A 17,950-nucleotide genomic window follows, 5' to 3' on the forward strand; every position below is an offset into this window, starting at 1 on the left:
TGTGGCTGGAACAAAGATGTTTTGTTCCAGGGCAAGAGACAGCTTCAAATGGCTCAGTAGTACACATTGAGAGGTTTGCTTATTTGGAACAGTCCTCTTCTGATGAAAAGGTTAATTGTGTTGCAATGGAAAGAGAAAAGGCTAAGCAGAGGCCAGGCCTGCACTCCTCACCCTAGCAAAATCTCTCACTGGCTTCACTGGAGATTTTCTACAGCAAATGCTGCAGGACTGAACTACTAATGGTACCATAAATTATATAGTATGTATATGCACGGGTCAATAAAGATAGCTAAACAAACCGTATATTCCAGCAGTATTAATACCACCAGCTCACAGAATAACCACAGCAGCAGCCAGACCAAGAAATCTAGAGCTGAACACAGCTCAGCCCAGGAACTCTCCTGAACCTGCACCACATCCAGCTCTCAAGGTGTCATCACTTGATTTTTCACTGAAAACTGCAGCATTTCATTCCCTTCTCCCTCACCAGCGTGGAAACTCTTCTGCTTTGCAGCTGGCCTGCACACCTCATCCCTGAGTGCTCTGGGAGGGCTAAAGCCACTGACAACTGCCTCAGAGCTGCTTCCTTGGCTGACACAGAATTACTTGTGTTTCACAGGAATGTAAGTGCATCAAAGCTGTTGCATTTGCTGGCAGCATTCACATTATGATACAAGATTGTATCTGGGCATAATACTCCTAATCTTTTTGTTTCCGTTCCTCCCTGTTTTGTTTACTAATTTGTACTCAACTTGTTTCATGCACACTGGGATTTCCACAGCTTCAAGAGCTTTCACTGTGCTTTTGCAGCACTGCTAATTCCCTCTTCGTTGCTGCTCTCACACAGCTTTCTCTTCCTTTGCTGTCTCATCTCTCCCACATTAATCTCTGGCCCCACAGGTGCTGTAAACATGTTGAAATATTCCCTTATTTCAGGTTAAAATCATTCCCATCTGAGATACAGCATGGGTAAACAGGCTTGCTAGAATTTTGTATTATTTTTGATAGTGGTTTTAATGTGGACCTGAAATTTTTCCTTAAAAAACAAACAAATAAACAAACAAAACCAAAAACCCCACAACTTAGAGTTTAACTTTGGATAACTCCAAATATCAAAAGATTCAGAGGTTCCTTTCCTGCAGACCAGACTGGTGGGTGGTTGTACACCCAGGGCAAGGCTGGGATCTCTAGTAGCCAATCTCTAGCTGTGTCACTCAGCCAGGAAAGAGCTGGGAAAGGAAAGAACAGAACAAAAATGTGGATTCAGAGCCCTTTTTTCCCTGGAAAGCCCACCCTGCTTCCAAAATTTGCAGGTCAGAAACATCCTGAGTCAGATGTTTATCTCTGCCTAACAGCTCTCCATAGGTCCATCTTTCACTGGGGAGACACCAAATATCTTCTTCGGTGAATTTATCCTTCGGGGCAGTTTAATTCTGTGCATTGTGAGCAAGCTCTTTCCTGCTGATGTCAAAGCTCTCCTTCTCTGGTTTCCCACCCATTCCTGTGTCCTGTCTCCTGTCCAAGGAGCCCTCCTACCTTCCCTTTTGCAATTAGTCCATGTACCTCCTGGGGGGAGGGAGGTGATGCTCCCATCAGGATTCTGCACAGTGGCAAACCCTGGATATTCACAAAGGCACACTGATATTTTCTTTTCTGTTTTCCATTCTTTTTCCAATAATTCCTTTCAGGTGCCGGATGGGGAAGTCATCAGGTGCATGACTTCAGAGAGAGCTTTTTGAATACTTTTGGGAATCTCCTTCATTTAACACCCAACGTTTTGCCAAATATCAAGTCTGAACCTAACTCCAGTTGTGTCAGTTGATATATAATACCCTTCAGCAACTGAAACAAGATTACTGCTGTGAAACCATTGTATGCAGTAGCTGGGGAGAAGAAGGTGTTGCCCCAGGGCTGTGCTGCTGCACAACACTCAGTGCCCAGAGATCTGCACATATGAAGAGTTCAAGTCTCCAGGTGTGAGGCAACTATATTACACAAGGATGAATCTTGCATCTTGTTGCCCACAGAAAGTTAATTAAAGGGATCTTCTGTGAGCTACCAAGAGGACTGCCTTGAATCAAAAAAGATCATCAGCAAAGAGATGGCTCTTCCTGAAAACAGCAGTGACTGGATGAAAGGACATGGCAGTAGCCAAGGCCAGGCTACAGTAGCCAAATACTGCTGCAAACAGTGGGTTTAGGAACCAAAGAAATGTGGCACAGGCCAGCTCTCCTTCCTGTGAGGACCAGTGGCCTCACTGCCAGGCCAGGTAACCAGAGGGTAAATGCAGAAATGTCCCCCAGAAAGATGACCCCACGTGGACTGGGTGCCTACCATTGTGAAGTAGTAGAGATGACCTAAGGGGCAGATGTTTGGGTAGATCTGGAGAATGTCCCGCAGCAGTATTTTCTGATGTTTATACTAGAGCTCAAATTCCATTAACAGCAAACCTTTTCCTATCAGGGATATCTGGTTTCATTTCAGCTGCAAGTGGGAATCTCATTTTAAAAACCTACAGCAAGTCAGCGATAACAAGGCATTTTTGCAAGGAGAATGAAAACCTCCCTTTCTCATTCTGACAACTGGTGGAACAAAATTTGGAACCTAAAAAATAACTCCAAAAAATTGGAATCCATTCCATCAGTCTATTAAGAAACTCTTGGTAATACATTAGGCCGATTTCTTAGTGTTGGTAATATGTGGTTATTATAGGACAATGAGCATATGTTTCAGTAGGAGTTCTGCAATTTATATTTGACTGTGAGCCTGTACATTATGAGTTCTTATGAACCATTGAAGCAGCTCTGCATCTTGATATCTCTTTGGCTAGCTGCTCTGGGGAAATGGCTTTATCTCAGCCAATCCCATTAAATTTTTGACTATTCTTTTGAAATAGATGTGATAGTGGCTATGCTTAACATAAACAGTTCCCTCCCTTCCCATAGGTTTTTCCTCTGTAACATCAGTGATGTTTGTTTTTGTTTTTGTTTTGCATAAGGTGAAATAATGAAAAGCCTAGTTTTTTTTCCACATCTGCATCTCCTGAAGGATAAATAGAAAATAGCAGGAGAGCACAGAATCAGAGGGAATCAGAGAATCTGGAAATAGTGATCCTATTGCATTTAGGACAAGAAAGTTCTTTGAAAGTCTCCTGTATTGGTTTGGTTTACCCATCTTGTGATAAATCATAAATCTCCTTTATCTTCTTTGACACTGTCTAACTATAGGTTCAGAAGTGTACTTTAAAATTACACCATGTGAAGATTTTTGAGCAAATATGGTAAAGCCTCTCTTAAAAACAAAGGTAATCCCTCTGAGCCCACATGGTCTCAGTCATGTTTATTCATCTCTTCCAGTGTTATAACTCAATAAATACTGCTATGGCTTGGCTGGGACAGCCACTAAATGTATAGTTTTATGGCTAAGTCTGCTCTCTGGCGCTCATTTAATCATGTGTTTTATTGTCAGCTCTTCTCAAGCTGTCAAACGTTGTTCCTTATGAAAGAGAGACCTGCTTTCTGTAACACACATCCCCCTTAGTCCCACTCATCATTTGGTGCTATTGCCTTTCTTTTCTCTAGGCTGTTGATGACATTTATGGCTGTTTTTTTTTCCCAAGAAATAGTGTGCAGGTTTTTTTTTAAACAGAGCCTCTTTTTCACTTTTTAGTGCTTTGAATTTATAATTTCTCATGCACCGGAAATGGCCCAACTGATGTGCTGATCCATCCCCATACACAAGGCATACACAGCAGTGAGAGCTCACTGTGTATGATGGTATCATCTACCTTCAGGTCCCAGAAACAGCTCTTCTCCAGCTCTGCTCCACGGCACTGAGAGACATGCTTGTATGTCTTAAAAAGAAGAAGACTGACTGGTTTTCTTACAGTTTTCAGGCTTGGTAACTTGCTTCTCCACCAGGAAAAGCTGACTTCCAATTGCCATGGGGTGGGGAACTGCAGCCCCATTCTCCCGGCGCTGTGCCACACATCAGTATTAGTGGCAAAGCAGAGGAGGAGCACTCTGGCACTGCTGCACTGAAATATCCCCCCAGGTTTAGGAAAAGACTTTCAGCCATATCCTCTGCCACGCACCATGTCCAGAACACTGGAGGCCATGGTTGCTGCTGGGCTGCCAGCAGCTGGCCCACAACCCTCTGTCAGCACCTCTGGAACACTACCTGTGGACACAGATCAGCTTCTGAGTATGATACAGGCAGTGTACCTTCACCACTGCTTACAGACACCTCCAGAACAAGCCCTGTCTGCCAAATTCATATTTCTTCATGTTAGTGACTTGCATGGCTGATGATTCTATGATTCTACACCTGGCCTTGTGGTGGCCATGCTGTGATATTTTCTGATGTGATGTTGAAATACATAAAGGGTTTGGAGTCACTTCTACTAGTAAAAAATGCCAACTTTTAGTCCTATGTTGGTCCAGCAGTAGGTTGTGTTCACCTGTGATCAGCCAGTTAATGGACGCTAGTTGGCACGTGCGTATTCATACTTTCTGGAGCAAGATGAAATAAAGCAGAAGAAAGCTACTGCTGTCTGATGGCACATCATGACAGAACAATCCTGCTGAAGACAGACTCCACAGCATAACTGTGTCTAAAGAAGGGCAACAAAACTTTGAAGGGTCTGAAAAACAAGTCTAATCATGAGCAGCTTAGGGAACTGGGGTTGTTCAGTCTTGAGAAGAGAAAGCTCAGAGAAGTCCTTATCACTCTCTACAACTACCAGAAGGAAGGCTGTAATGAGGTGGGGGTTGGCCTCTTCTCCCAGGTGATAGGACAAGAGGGAATGGCCTGAAGTTGCACTGAGGGAGGTTCAGATTAAATGTTAGGAAAAACTTATTCTGAGAAAGAGTGATGATGCACTGGCGCAGGCTGCACAGGAAGGTGATGGAGTCACTGTCCTGGAGCTCTTCAAGGAACGTGGAGCTGTGGCACCAAGGGACATTGTTAGTGGGCACGGTAGAGATGGGCTGGCAGTTGGACTAGATGATCTCAGAGGTCTTTCCAACATTAACGATTCTATGACTCTATGAATATAATTAGAAAAAACAGTCTTAACACTGTTTTGTTGTACAGCTTTAATCTCATTGTCATGCACTTTGCAAAAGTAGGATAAATGTGTCACTGTTTCCCAAAAGTATTGCTTGCTCCAGACTCCCCACACTGCCCAAAGCTGCTGAAACCACTCCACAGGCAGAAAGGTTCTTGGAGCTGGGCTGCAGTATTGCTACTTCCATCCAACTAGAGAAAGCCATCTTTTTGAGAACTTAGAGAGAGCAATAACTGCACATTTCCTGAACCCAGCAGGAGCCTGGCAGCAAGCAGCACATTTCAGCTGCTGACACCACGCACATCAGCTCTGCAGACTTGCCAGCTCCCTCTGCAAGATGGCTGTAAAGTGTACATGTAATATCTGGCAATAATAATACAGGGAAAATGAAAAATGCCTCTCATTCATTGCGAACAAATGGGTACAGTGCGATCTCAAGCTTTCCTGAAGCAAGCAACCTTCCAGATTACAAAAGAAATGGGTAAAAAGTGAGTAGAAAGGGAGTGTGGGGGCCTGGAGACCTTGACAGGAAATGCATGGGAACCATTACTTCAAAGAGGAGAGAAGGTGCCCAGGAAAAGAGCAAATTCCCAAGTACAGTTTTTTGCTTTTTTTTGAAAGGAGCAAAGCTGCACCCATGATCAGCACAGACCTCAAAGGGAAGCAGCAAGGCCTAGCATGGGGACCAAGTTACCCACAGTGTTCGTTTCTGACATTTAAAGGCCTGGTGATGCTGCAGGGCTGGGAGCCCTCTGAAAATCAACCTTTGCTTCTGCTCCAGGCTTTCTCCTTTCAGAAACGTTGTCCATCAGGGCCTGTGATACCAGCCCTCGAGGCCATCGGCATGAAGTTCAGCCTGTTGTTCAGCCTGAAGCATTACCTGCTGTGGATGTGCTGGCAGGGCCCAGTGTTCACCTGAGCAGTGATGTTCCCGTTCTGGGCACCGGAATCCTGAGCACAAGCAGCAGCCAATGACTCCGAGCTGCATGGCTGCACTCAGCTTGAGGAACCCAACCTTTGTTTGTGCATCCAGGCCCTTCCCTCATGTTCTCCTCTGTCCTTCCAATACAAAACTGGCAGCTGCTCAAGGAAAAGACTCAGCAAACCAGGTGGAGAAATGTGTGGAGAAATTGTATCACTGCTAAGAGTGAAGAAGATAGAGAGCATCATGTAAGTGAACAAGTAAAAAGCTTATGACAAGAACGATTGGATCTTCAGTATGGACTATGTCTGGTTTGAAAGCTAAGGAATACTATTATGTGTGGATAATAATTTAGTTCCCCTGTGAACTTTGGCATACATGTATTTAATGACACAATTCAAGAAAATTCATGACTTGTCTTGACTACAGGACCTCAGTGCAAATGTAACAGATTTCAAAATGTTAAAATCAATAGATCTGATCTCCAAACCAACAGATCCATTCTAGCATCTCCATTGCCTGTAGTCTAAGAGCAATAGGGCACTTTCCTGAAACTTTGCATGGAATAACATTTGGCAGCAGCATCACCTGGGCCTAGTCTGGGCAGGAGACCTTTGGCTGGCAGCTGTTTTGCTTTCCCTTGTAAAAGCTCTGTTGTGTTTACTTCACTAAAGTTTAACTTGGCTATGATTTCATGGCTACTGAATTCACACTGTCCCCGGCCAACCCATAGAATAGCTAATGACTCAATAAAGATGAGTGACATCATTAACCCAATACAGTAACTATTCAGATACACACCGTGGTCTCCTTACATAACCACCTAATTTTAGCTGATGAGTGAACAACATACAGTACCACAGTGTATTATGAGCTCTGAATAACTGTCAAATATCCAGATGCTTTTTTCAAAGTTATTTTATTTTCTTCGTTTAAAATTGTTTCCATGTGCAAATCTCTAGGTGTTATTTTTCCTCCACCAAACCCTCTTTTCAAAATATGTTGAAGGCTTCTGCCTTCCCTGATCATCTTGACACATCATTAGCTGGCCATCAGAGCTGTAACAGTGCTCACAGCTCTCACAAACTGGCACAGGGCCTTGAGTTCTTTTAATAGCTACAATCAAGAAACCAATAAGGTGATAAAAGCCTTAATTCAAGCTCCAAACACTCTTGTGCTCAGGTAAAGACACCTGGTTTGTTAAAAGTGTCTGTATCTTACACTTTGAGAAAATATCTACAAGTACACTTTTAAAGTAGAAATACTTGGGGGCAACGGCTTATTTTGATACGTGCTTCAGCAAAAGCATTGTAGGCCATTCCCGACCACACGAACACAGACACATTCAGTGACATTTGTAGATGCAAATTCCAGATTAAAGATAATTACGTGGTTTAAAAGTGCTGGCTGTAGCAATGTAATGTTCCTGAGATGGATTCTCCACTTTTTAGAAAGAAGGAAAAGAGCAGGGCTCCTGTTCTGGGCAACCCTATGTGCAATGTGCAGGCAGGCTCCAGGCAGGTGCCCCGTGCACCCCATGCACTCAGCACTGCACTCACACACAAAGCCAGCCTCACAATCCCACGTGGTCTGCCTAGCCTTTCTCAAGCCTCTTGTCTGGTATCTTTACATAAGCGTGCTCTGGCAGAGAGAATCCTATATTTAAATACTTGGTTATGTCTATGGTGTCTTTCATCTAAATCATCTAAAGCATTGAATCTCCACCTATTACTCAAAACTCCCTGTGCCTGCAGGAATTTATTGATAAGAGTTCGGTGGACTAAAGAAAAGATTTGACACTATCTGCAAGGCTTGAACCTAGGCACTTTATTAAGGAGGATGCAGAATGAATTGAAAACCCAGCTCCTCTTTTGTGATCCCCGGCCTTTATAATCCCCGTCCCCATGCTGGACATTTGGCTTACCCTCCCTGCACACTCTCCTTCATCACTGTGCAGCTGGCAGAGCTGGCAATTACTCCTGGTTGCTCGTGTAGTCAACAAGCTCACCTCGGAGATATGCTCACATTATGCTGGCACAGATTCACTTCTTCCACTTTGAAGTGCTACAGTCTGCAGACAGAACTCCGGCCCGGCTTCCTGCCTGGTTAAACAAAACTAGTGTCTTTGTGACAATTTCTGGAAAAACAAACACACTAAAACCTGAGGCAACATCCTCCACTGGCCGAAGTCAGTGTAGCTCCTTAGCACTCATTTCCATTAGCAGAGGTGCTGGCTCCTGAGCTCTGTTTTGCCCTGTGCTCATGGCACACTTCTGATCATGTTGTTGGCAGGAGTTACGCAGACCACATGGTGCTGGAACTGAATGTGTGCAGCATGCAGGGTGCAGCTTCCCCCCAGAAACATCCACCCTACTCCCAGTGGTATTGTGGCAATGAACAATGAAATTTCTTTGAATGGTAAGGGACTGTAAAACTCCCAGTGAAAAATTCCACTTAACCTATAGATTAGAAATGAAACCAAAGCCCAGCCATCCAGGAATGCTGAGTGACACAGCGAGAATGCTGATCGTGTCTGGGGATGGGAGGCAGCCCAGCGGAGCTGCTGCCCTCCCAGGCATGTACCACAGGCACAAGGGAAACAGCAAAGCATTGCTTTAGCAAGGCAATAGCAACAGGGACCCTGCAGGATTGCCACCCCCACATTCATTCTTGAAGGCAGAGGGCCCTACGTTTTATATTCCAAGATTTTAATTTAAAAGGACTATCTGTTCAGTAATGAGCAGTACCAACAGTGAGCTGAACAGGGTGGCAGAGAGCCAGGTCCCTAAGGCTATTCTCCTGCTGCATGCAGATCTGGGCACCAGGACGGAGCAGAGCTGCGATGCGACTGGACAAAAACAAGGTGCATTAGAGAGTGTGCAGCTCTGGATGCACCTCCAGGGAGCAATTTCACCTGGAGCTGCAGTGCAATGTGCCCACCCTCTGTGGTGTGCAGATTGCTCTGACAAGCAAACAGCTGACAATGCAGTTACACAGTACTGCAGCTCTAAGACAAAACCACAGAAGTTGGTTTACAACCATGAGATAGGAGTATTTCCTTCATTCAGAAAGTTGTGTTAACAGACTTCCCAGCTGCACAGCTCAGTAAGGACACCAAAGGGATGCTGAAATAGCTGAACTGTATTCATGATCTGCCACTAATCTGACTTTGATTAACTCTCTTCATCTTGCATTTCTGTTTCTTCAATCTCATAGCAGTAGATGTTTTTCCCATTTAGACTCTCAGAGCAGATACCATCTCTGTTCTGAGAAGATCCTAAAGAGAATTATAAAAGAACCTAAACATTCCAGACATGGACAAGGATTCTTGTAGAACAGCGAAGAGGAAAGGCAGAAAGCAAAGAAGGGATACTTGGTAGGATTTGATTGGATTACCTCTATTTCTTCCAAAGAAAAAACATTTAACAACTTACAAAACCATTTAAAGCTCGGTCATAGACTAGAGGAGGGCAGCATGCAGGACAGGAGAAGCAGACAGGATATGTACCTCTTTGATACTTATCTCACTTCCAGACATAAAGCTTTCCTTTTTTTATTTTTAAGTGTAAACATGAAGTTAAAAGCTAGTAAAAAATTAACAAAAGAATCCTACAAATGGACATTTTATAGGGTCTCAAACAAAAAGGTTGTCACCTTGTGAGGAGCAAAATCTCCCCCTACATTTGGGAGTGCAACACCTATCATCTTCACTGAAAACCTTCTTCTGCGATCTTCCTTGTATTACAGGATGATTTTATGCTTAGAAGTGTTACAGATGTTTAGAAAGCGTTATGGAACCTTGAAAGTTTCATTTATTTCTTCATGACTACAGACTGAAGTATACAGGCATCTCACATGGACACTCAACTTCATCCATCAAGAGCATGGGGAACCCATTCACCAGCCCTACTGCTTGAGGGAAGATTTCCCCAAAACTGCCATTGCAACAAGGCCCTACAAGACTGAACTTCAGAGCTGAGGATAATTACAAATGGGCGCCTCAGGCTCCCAGTTCACCAGTTTCATCAAGGAGGTACTTTTCAGTGCTGTATCAGTATATCAGTCAGGCTGACTTTTTTTTTTTTCCCCCCTTTGTTTTCATGTTGTAACTGTGGGGAGCTCCAGTGCCTTGCTCCATCCTGCAGAGGGTTACCATCAATGTTCTGTAACTCAGCTGAGGTGACGGAGAGTCATGTCTCTCAGACTGAAATACTTACCAGAGGTTCTTTCACTTTTACCCTTTTCAGCTCTCACTCTCATTAGCTATTCCCACATTTTGTTCTTCCTTGGCCTCTAAATTTCACCTAAGGTACTGACCCATAATCATGGTAGATGTTCCCCACAATTAACTGCTCATCCACACAGTTAAGGCACTGAACTGTTTGAGATATGCAGCATCCTACTCCTAGGCAAAATTCGAAGATCAAGTCAATAAAAGAAGCAATACATGTGTATACATACATGTGTATGCTAATATTTGTCACAAAAAAGACAAAGCAGACCTGTTGTTTTAGTGTGAGACCTATCAATCTGCAAGAAAGACTCAAAGACTATCAGATTTTCTATTCTTTCGCTTTCCCTCTCCTTTCCTCCCCTTCCCTTTTCCTTTTTGTCCTTTTCCTTTTCCTTTCTTTTTCCTTTTTCTTCCCCTCTTTTCTCTTCTCCTCTTTTCTCCTGTTTTCTCTTCTCATCCTTTCTTTTCCCAGTATAACACAGGAGAATATCAGAACAACTTTGATGTAAGCCTTTGCATTCAAGAACACAGCGGATACTGTGTTGATGCAGCAGACAGAACTTTCCATGCAATGGAGCTATGCTGGTGCTGCCTTGGCACCAGCTCCAACAAGCACCAGAGATCCAGGGGCTAAGCAAAGCTGTTTTGGCAAATCCATGAATGAGGAAGAGCTTTCCATCTTATCACACAAAGACTTATCATAAAGGTCTGGAAAGTTCAGTATCAGAATTATTTTTTCACTATCATATATTTCCCTGAAACCTCTATGTAGCAGCTTACATGCAGGGAAAAAAAAAAAAAAAAAAAAAAGGCGAAACATTGAAAGATGTTTTCACACAGTGAAAATCTTCCAGTACAAAAATTTCCTGACTAGAGGAAGGAAGAAAAAGATGAAAAGTCTCTTCCTGAAACTTCTCTTGAAAGCGACAGGATTTTAAGGATGCGAAGAGCAACAATCATGAGTACATCAGAGTTTGTGGTTCTTTTTAGACACAGCTGTCTTTCTGGGAGTAAAGCTAAGCATGCAGAACTGTAAGCAGAAAGCAACTCTTTAACTTGCAGTAGACATTCTGAGTCTGCAGACTGATAGTGAGAGGCCAAGGAGGAATGGCTTTAAAACAAAAGAGGAAACATTTAAATTAGAAGTTAGGAGGAAAGTTTCTACTCAGAGCAGTGAGGTGCTGGCACTGCTGCCCAGAGAGCTGAGGTGCCCCATCCCTGGAGGTGCTCAAGGTTGGGTTCGACGAGGCCCTGCACAGCCTGAGCTGGGGGGGCAACCAGCCCACTGCACAGGGATGGAACTGGGTGGGCTTTAAGATCCCTTCTAACTCAAGCCCTCCTATGATTCTATGACCAGCATCTGATGCTAACAAAAGATGACTCCTCCGTGCTGTGTTTTCCAAGCAGATTTTCAGATGAGAACTGTCCCAATCACTTTTGTCCTCATTAGTGGCAGCCAGGCACGGCGTGCAACAGTCCCAGTCTGGGTGTCACTCAAGATCCTCACTTCAGAGCAATCATTTTGGCATAAGCCCCACAGTAATTTTTTTGCTGCCATATCAGAGGAAATGGAGAAACACAAATTGCCTTCCACCAGCTCTGGTATAACTGAGAACCCTCCTATTACATAGGAAAAAATAATCTGTGTTTTGAATTACTACATTTTACAGATGTATAATCTTGCATTTGTCAGGGTGACTCCTTTTGTTATTTCCTGCTCTCCTTTTTCAATGGTGTTTGCAGTATTCATCCACATCATCTGCTAATTTCATTAGCATACTGTTTAATGATCTCAAAGGGGTTAGTTTAAAATATTAAATAAAACCGGACGTAAGCTCCTCATTCCTGCAGCATCCCACCAACCCCTCCCACTCATCCCTATACCCTACCATTCATCAAGACCTGTTTCTCAGTCTTCTACAAGTCTTCTGCAAGATTTCACATTGTGTGTGCATGATATGTCATTATCCTGAAAAACTGCTGAATCATTGGTACTTAGTTGCTTACTTAGTCTGTGGATGCCACTGGTTTTCCATTGATTGCTACATTGTGCCTTTGAGGACTGAATCATATTTCTCTGTGTCTTTACAACAATGACAGTTTTGACCCAATTCTGTGATGACTTAAGCAATGGAGGCATGGCTAGAGACACTTACTTGTTACAAATTCACAGGATAATACACGAAAATCAATAAATTACAGCAGCACGTACTATACTAGTGAGCTGGAAACTTTGTATTTTCTCTAAAATGTTATCACAATAAATTTATATTTTTATTAGTCAACAACTCAGTGACTTCATTAGAATACATATTTACATTATAATACACATTATATTATCATATGAATAACCACGGTGATCTTACTGGAAAAAGCTGTGACAGCTTACAGTCACTGTTGATAACACTGCTTGCAGAGGCTACTTCGAAGATGCTGACCTCTTTATTTGAAAGATTCCTGATGTTCGCCTCTGCTTAGTCAGGTAATTTCATTTGAAGGGCCAGTTGCAAGCTGCACACGAATTTCATCACAGAGCAGCAACCTTGCTGATGCCACAAGTCGTAGTGTTAGAAAATCAGAAGTTTGTTTTTTAGCTTTTATTAGAATCATATGTCAAACCCCAAGCTTCATGCCTACTGTGGGAGCCCTTTTCTTGCATAAACACCGTGAACTTTGATTGCACTGCACTAGAGATGCCACCAAGTAACAAAGGAAGCAAACTAAAAAGAAAAATATACACCCAACCAGCAGAGAAAGGCTGTACTACAGTTTTATGTGGGCCAAAGAAGGATGCCAGAAAAATAAAGAGTATTATTACAGGAAAAAATCTCCATAGGAGTACAATTAGAATTGTGATAGGCACAGTTCCTAGTAGGTGTCCCTCTCACTCATTTGCTGTCCCTCTCATGATGCACAAGATGCTATCTACAGGCTGAGAGGCAATGGAAGAGATACTGTGTTGCAGGAAGCTGTAAGCACCCCTAGCTCTTTCCCAGGAGATCAGTATTGCTGCCTCACTCTACAGTATACATAGGATTATTTTTTACATTTTGCAAGACACATTAACCCCTTTCTTTTCCTTTGTTTCTCTACATTTCTGTTACTGCCATGTTCACTCTATATGGCCTGTTTTGTATGTTAGACATTTGATTTTTTTTTTCCCTTTGCTAAGGGAAAAACCAGCACACCCCACGCCCAAGGCTGGCTTCTCTGTATGACCAACAACTACTGGTGGGCGCAGCCTGTGTCCACACAGCCTCTGCTATCAACTTGTGCCTGTACTTTGCTATATTGCATAGTAATTCCTGCGTCATAAATAGCTCATTCAACACAGAATAACCATTTGTGATTACCACCTACCAGTTACAAAGCTACAAATTTCTGAATGTCATCTCCAAGCAATTGAAAAAGAAGTTTATCAGAAGTAGTTAACATGGATTAACTAAGGAGAAATCATGCTTTTCCGACCAAGTAACCTTCTATGATGTCACGACCAGGTGGTTTAGATGTGGGGAGAACAGTGGATGTTGTGTACCTTGACTTCAGTAAGGCATTTGACAGTGTCTCCCACAACATCTTTGTAACGAAGCTTAGAAAACAAGGAATAAATGAATGGAGGGAGAGGTGGACTTGGCTGACCTCCAAGCTGAACATTATGTACTCACCTACATTCTTAAGCCACAGTATTTGACTCTAGAGGGAATGTAAAGTCAGCCACTATGTAATTCCTGTGATCTTAACAAGCATTAGTATTCAACTGGAAAAATAAGACAAAAATGATTATTTTTAAGTAAAAATTTCTGGAGGCCAATGGTAGAACGATGGTGAAGAGGAAAGCCATACAAGAAACACTGCTGCTTCAGTTATGCTTGAAACTTGATCATATTTAGGGAACTCAATGCATGGGCAATGCAAACACCACTAGCAAGGCATCAACAGATGTTATGGCAGTATGTAATTCAGTTCTAGAGTGGTAAATCAGCAGATGTACACCCATAGGTGTATGGTTAGCCCTACTACTGATTCACAGATCATATAAAGACTATAGCAGATCTTATTTTTAATTACAGAAGGAAAATTAAAGGAAGTGAGAATTCAAGAACAAAGCACCTAACTGGAACATGCTGGAAATATGTTCAGAATGTGGAGTACTGAAATGCTGAGCACAAGGATGTGTTGAGGTCTCCCACATCAAACACTTCTCATGTCAGAAGGATTCCGGCTGGACACAAACGGACAGAGCCAATAAAGAAATCCTTAAAGCAAAGGACATGAGGGAATTTTCTAGGAAAGTCAGCTATTTTTCCAAACATTTCTGAGCAGATTTATTAGAAGCTTATGAACCCTTAGGAAAATTACTGAAGAAAAGCATTATTAAGAAAAACATTTCCTTCTCATACATATGGGAAATCTTATGGATCTGCCACTAACCAGCAATTTCAGTTCTTCAGCTGAATGAGGAGAGAATACATTAATTATATTCCCCTGACAACTGGAAGCTGTAAAAAGCTGCAGACACTTGGGGATCAAGAGAAAATTCAAAACAAACTTAACAATATGGAGATATATTCTGAGAAAATGCAATTAAACTTTGTACAAAGGAATAATGCAATACTTAAGAATCATACGTAGATGCTAGACTGGCTGGACAGCAACCCTGCAGAAGAGGTTCTAGAGGCTGGGGGAGGATTATGAACTGAACACAGATCAGTAACGTCAAGCTGCAGAGGAATATGTAATGAGACATGCAAACGTTTTTCCTGTTTACTCAGCTGTTCTAAAAAAGTAGCTTCATCTGAAATACTGAATACATTGTGAGCAATACACTTCAAGAAGCATGTGGACAATCTGAACAAGGCAGAGAAAAGCAAGGAAATGGGATGTCAGAAAACAGACACATTAAAGGAAAGCTACAAAAATAAGAGGGGATAGGAGAAGATAGTAAAACTCAAATACAATAAAAAGCTGCTGCTAAAGAGAAGTTCATGCACTGACTCCTATGACTGCTAGAAATGGGATAGAAAATAGTGAAATTGTTACAAGCTGCTAAGAAAATTTTGTGCTGTTAAGCAAAATGAAGCATTGGAGCAGCTTGTTTAGGGAGACTGCAGAATCTCTACTATGAGAATGTTTATAGAGCTGATCCAATAAACTTGCCAGAACTGATCTTGGTTCAAAGATGGCCTACTTAACTTCTCAAGGACCCTTCTAGTTGAGTCTGTCTACCACATGTATTTATCTATTGCATCTATCATTCCATGACATACCAAGAGAAGGCCAAGACCCACCTACAGGATTACATCTTTGAAAGGCTAAGAAAAATCTTAAGTACTAGTTGTGACATATAATAGTCCTGCAAAAATACCATATTACACCTAAGGTTAAAACAACAACTAAAAAGACATTGGCTATGCTTCCTGCATCAATCTTCCTCTGGGTAATCTCTCAGAGTAAGATGAACATGCTGCCTATCAGCCATTAGAAAATATAAAAGTGCCAAGCCCCTCAAGTAATACATAGATTATGGAGATTCTAACAAGATGATCTTAGTGTAGGACACTGCTGCCAAGTGTGAGGCTGCCAGCATGCCCCAACACCTCTGTGTGTAGGATGGAAAACCTTTACAACCAAAGTGTATTGCAACTAGAAAGATTTGCTACGGACAGGGAAATATCTTGTATTTCAGATTGTCTAGACTCTATGAAGCTATTAGTTACTGGTGTCGCAGAAGACAGAGGATGCACATATTGCATACAAAATTATATTTAAAGTTGTATTTAAATTATCTAAAATCTTTCCAAATTTAAAAGCTGATGTAATAAGATGATTCCATGCTTCAGTGCCAGGCAAGCTGGACATCTTTGCTGTACAACTCCTATCTCTTCATTTATATGTTTCCATGTACATTCATGAACATTCATGAATTGGTGCAACGGATAAGAACTTGGGGATCAGCAACAGAGGACAGAACCTCACAAAGTTCTAGTCTGTTCATTTTTAATGGCTCTAACTGTGTGGCTTTTGGTAAGTTCCCACTGCTGAGAGGCAGGCCTGGAGAAGATACTTGGGCATTTAACATGACCAAGAAACACGAGAGGGATTTTGCAATACAGTTGTGACCAACAGGCCACAATAAAGACATAAAATTTCAAATGATTCAGTATTAAATGGAGAGCTACAGATGTCTCAAGTTGGATACACACAAAGTCATCAGAGGTCAAAGAAACAAATGGACAAAGATCCAGTCAAGAGGATGGCAATTCTCAATAATGCCACTCATTGCAAAACACTCCTCAGGGTTCAGCAAAGATCAAACTGATAGGTTAAAGATTCATGGTTTTTATTCCCATAAGAAATACTCTTCTTCAGCCCTAACAGAGAAAAGCAGGCGTGACAAGAAACACCAAACTAGTCATGTAAACAAAAGCAAAGAGCCAGAGACCTTTGGGTATAAATTCACAGTTCTCACTAACAATCACACACACACATACACACACACACAAAGAGAGAAGCAAGTACAATCTTCAGTAAATAATATGTCATAGGAAGTACCTGAGCAGAAAAGAATTCAAGCAACAACAACGTAGTGGCAGACAGGAAGAGAAAGTGCTAGCACTCAACTTCAGTCTTAGCAATCACCTGACCTGTTGCAATAGTTGTTAAAAATAAGACATGTAAGCAATACAAGAGAGAGTGTGAGACTTCGATAGCAACAGCAACAGTACAAACATGGAATGTGAATCTGGGCTGCCCACTTGGTGGGCTGCAATGATCTGGACAGAAAAATCCCTGCACAATGGACAGGCAAGTAGTACTGAATGAGTCATTGGCACAAATAATAGAAGAGCAGGAAATGCTGTAAGGAAACATATAGAAGCTGCACAGAATATGAAGAGAGATATTCAGGTTTGGAGAAGGCACCTCTGTAAGGACATCTACTATGAAAGCAAGAAAAAAGGCAAGGAAACAAAGCCCTTGTTTCAGAAATATTTAAAGCAAAGTCTGTCTAGTCTCTGGCTACATTAACACTCAATATGGACATAGAGGAGACCAAGATAACAACTTGGCAATGACTGAGACCTATATCTTGGGTAAAGAAAATTAGGTTCATAAAAATAAATATAAGTAGTGTTTCATGTTCCACTTCACATGTAGAATTGCATCTTTCAGTACTAATATTTAATCATGTTAATATTTTCCCTTGGACAGCTCAAAAAAGTCACAGCTTGTTATACCAAGTATGGTCAACTAGAGTGTTCCTATCTCCTTCCCCACCAAATTATCACTGAACTGTTCAATATGAAAAACTGCTTTTAAAAATGCCTTAACATTTGTTTTGTTGGTGAACATGCTGCAGAGATGCCATATAAGGACTATGGGAAACAAACCAAGCCAGGAATTAAAGCACAAGAATAAGTACAGTTAGTTAGTTTTAAAACTTCTAAACACACTTCTAAACAGACATCATTTGCAGGACTCTTTCTTCTAAGAATTGGGAAACAAGATATAGATGATCTGAATAAATAACATTAAAGGAGAAGCTCCCCTCAAGCTCAGAGAGTTGGTATAGCATTTTTCCTCACCACCTCTCCTTCCAGCACTGCTCCTTATTAAGCCACACTGCCTCAGTAAACAACTTCTAACAAGATAAATGCTAAACTTTAGTACTCATCCTAAAACCACAAACATAATTTTACAAACATATACAATTTTTATTCAACATTTT

The sequence above is a fragment of the Phasianus colchicus genome, chromosome Z (genome assembly GCF_987193195.1).
Source record: "Phasianus colchicus chromosome Z, bPhaCol1.hap1.1, whole genome shotgun sequence".
NCBI classification, from domain to species: domain Eukaryota; kingdom Metazoa; phylum Chordata; class Aves; order Galliformes; family Phasianidae; genus Phasianus; species Phasianus colchicus.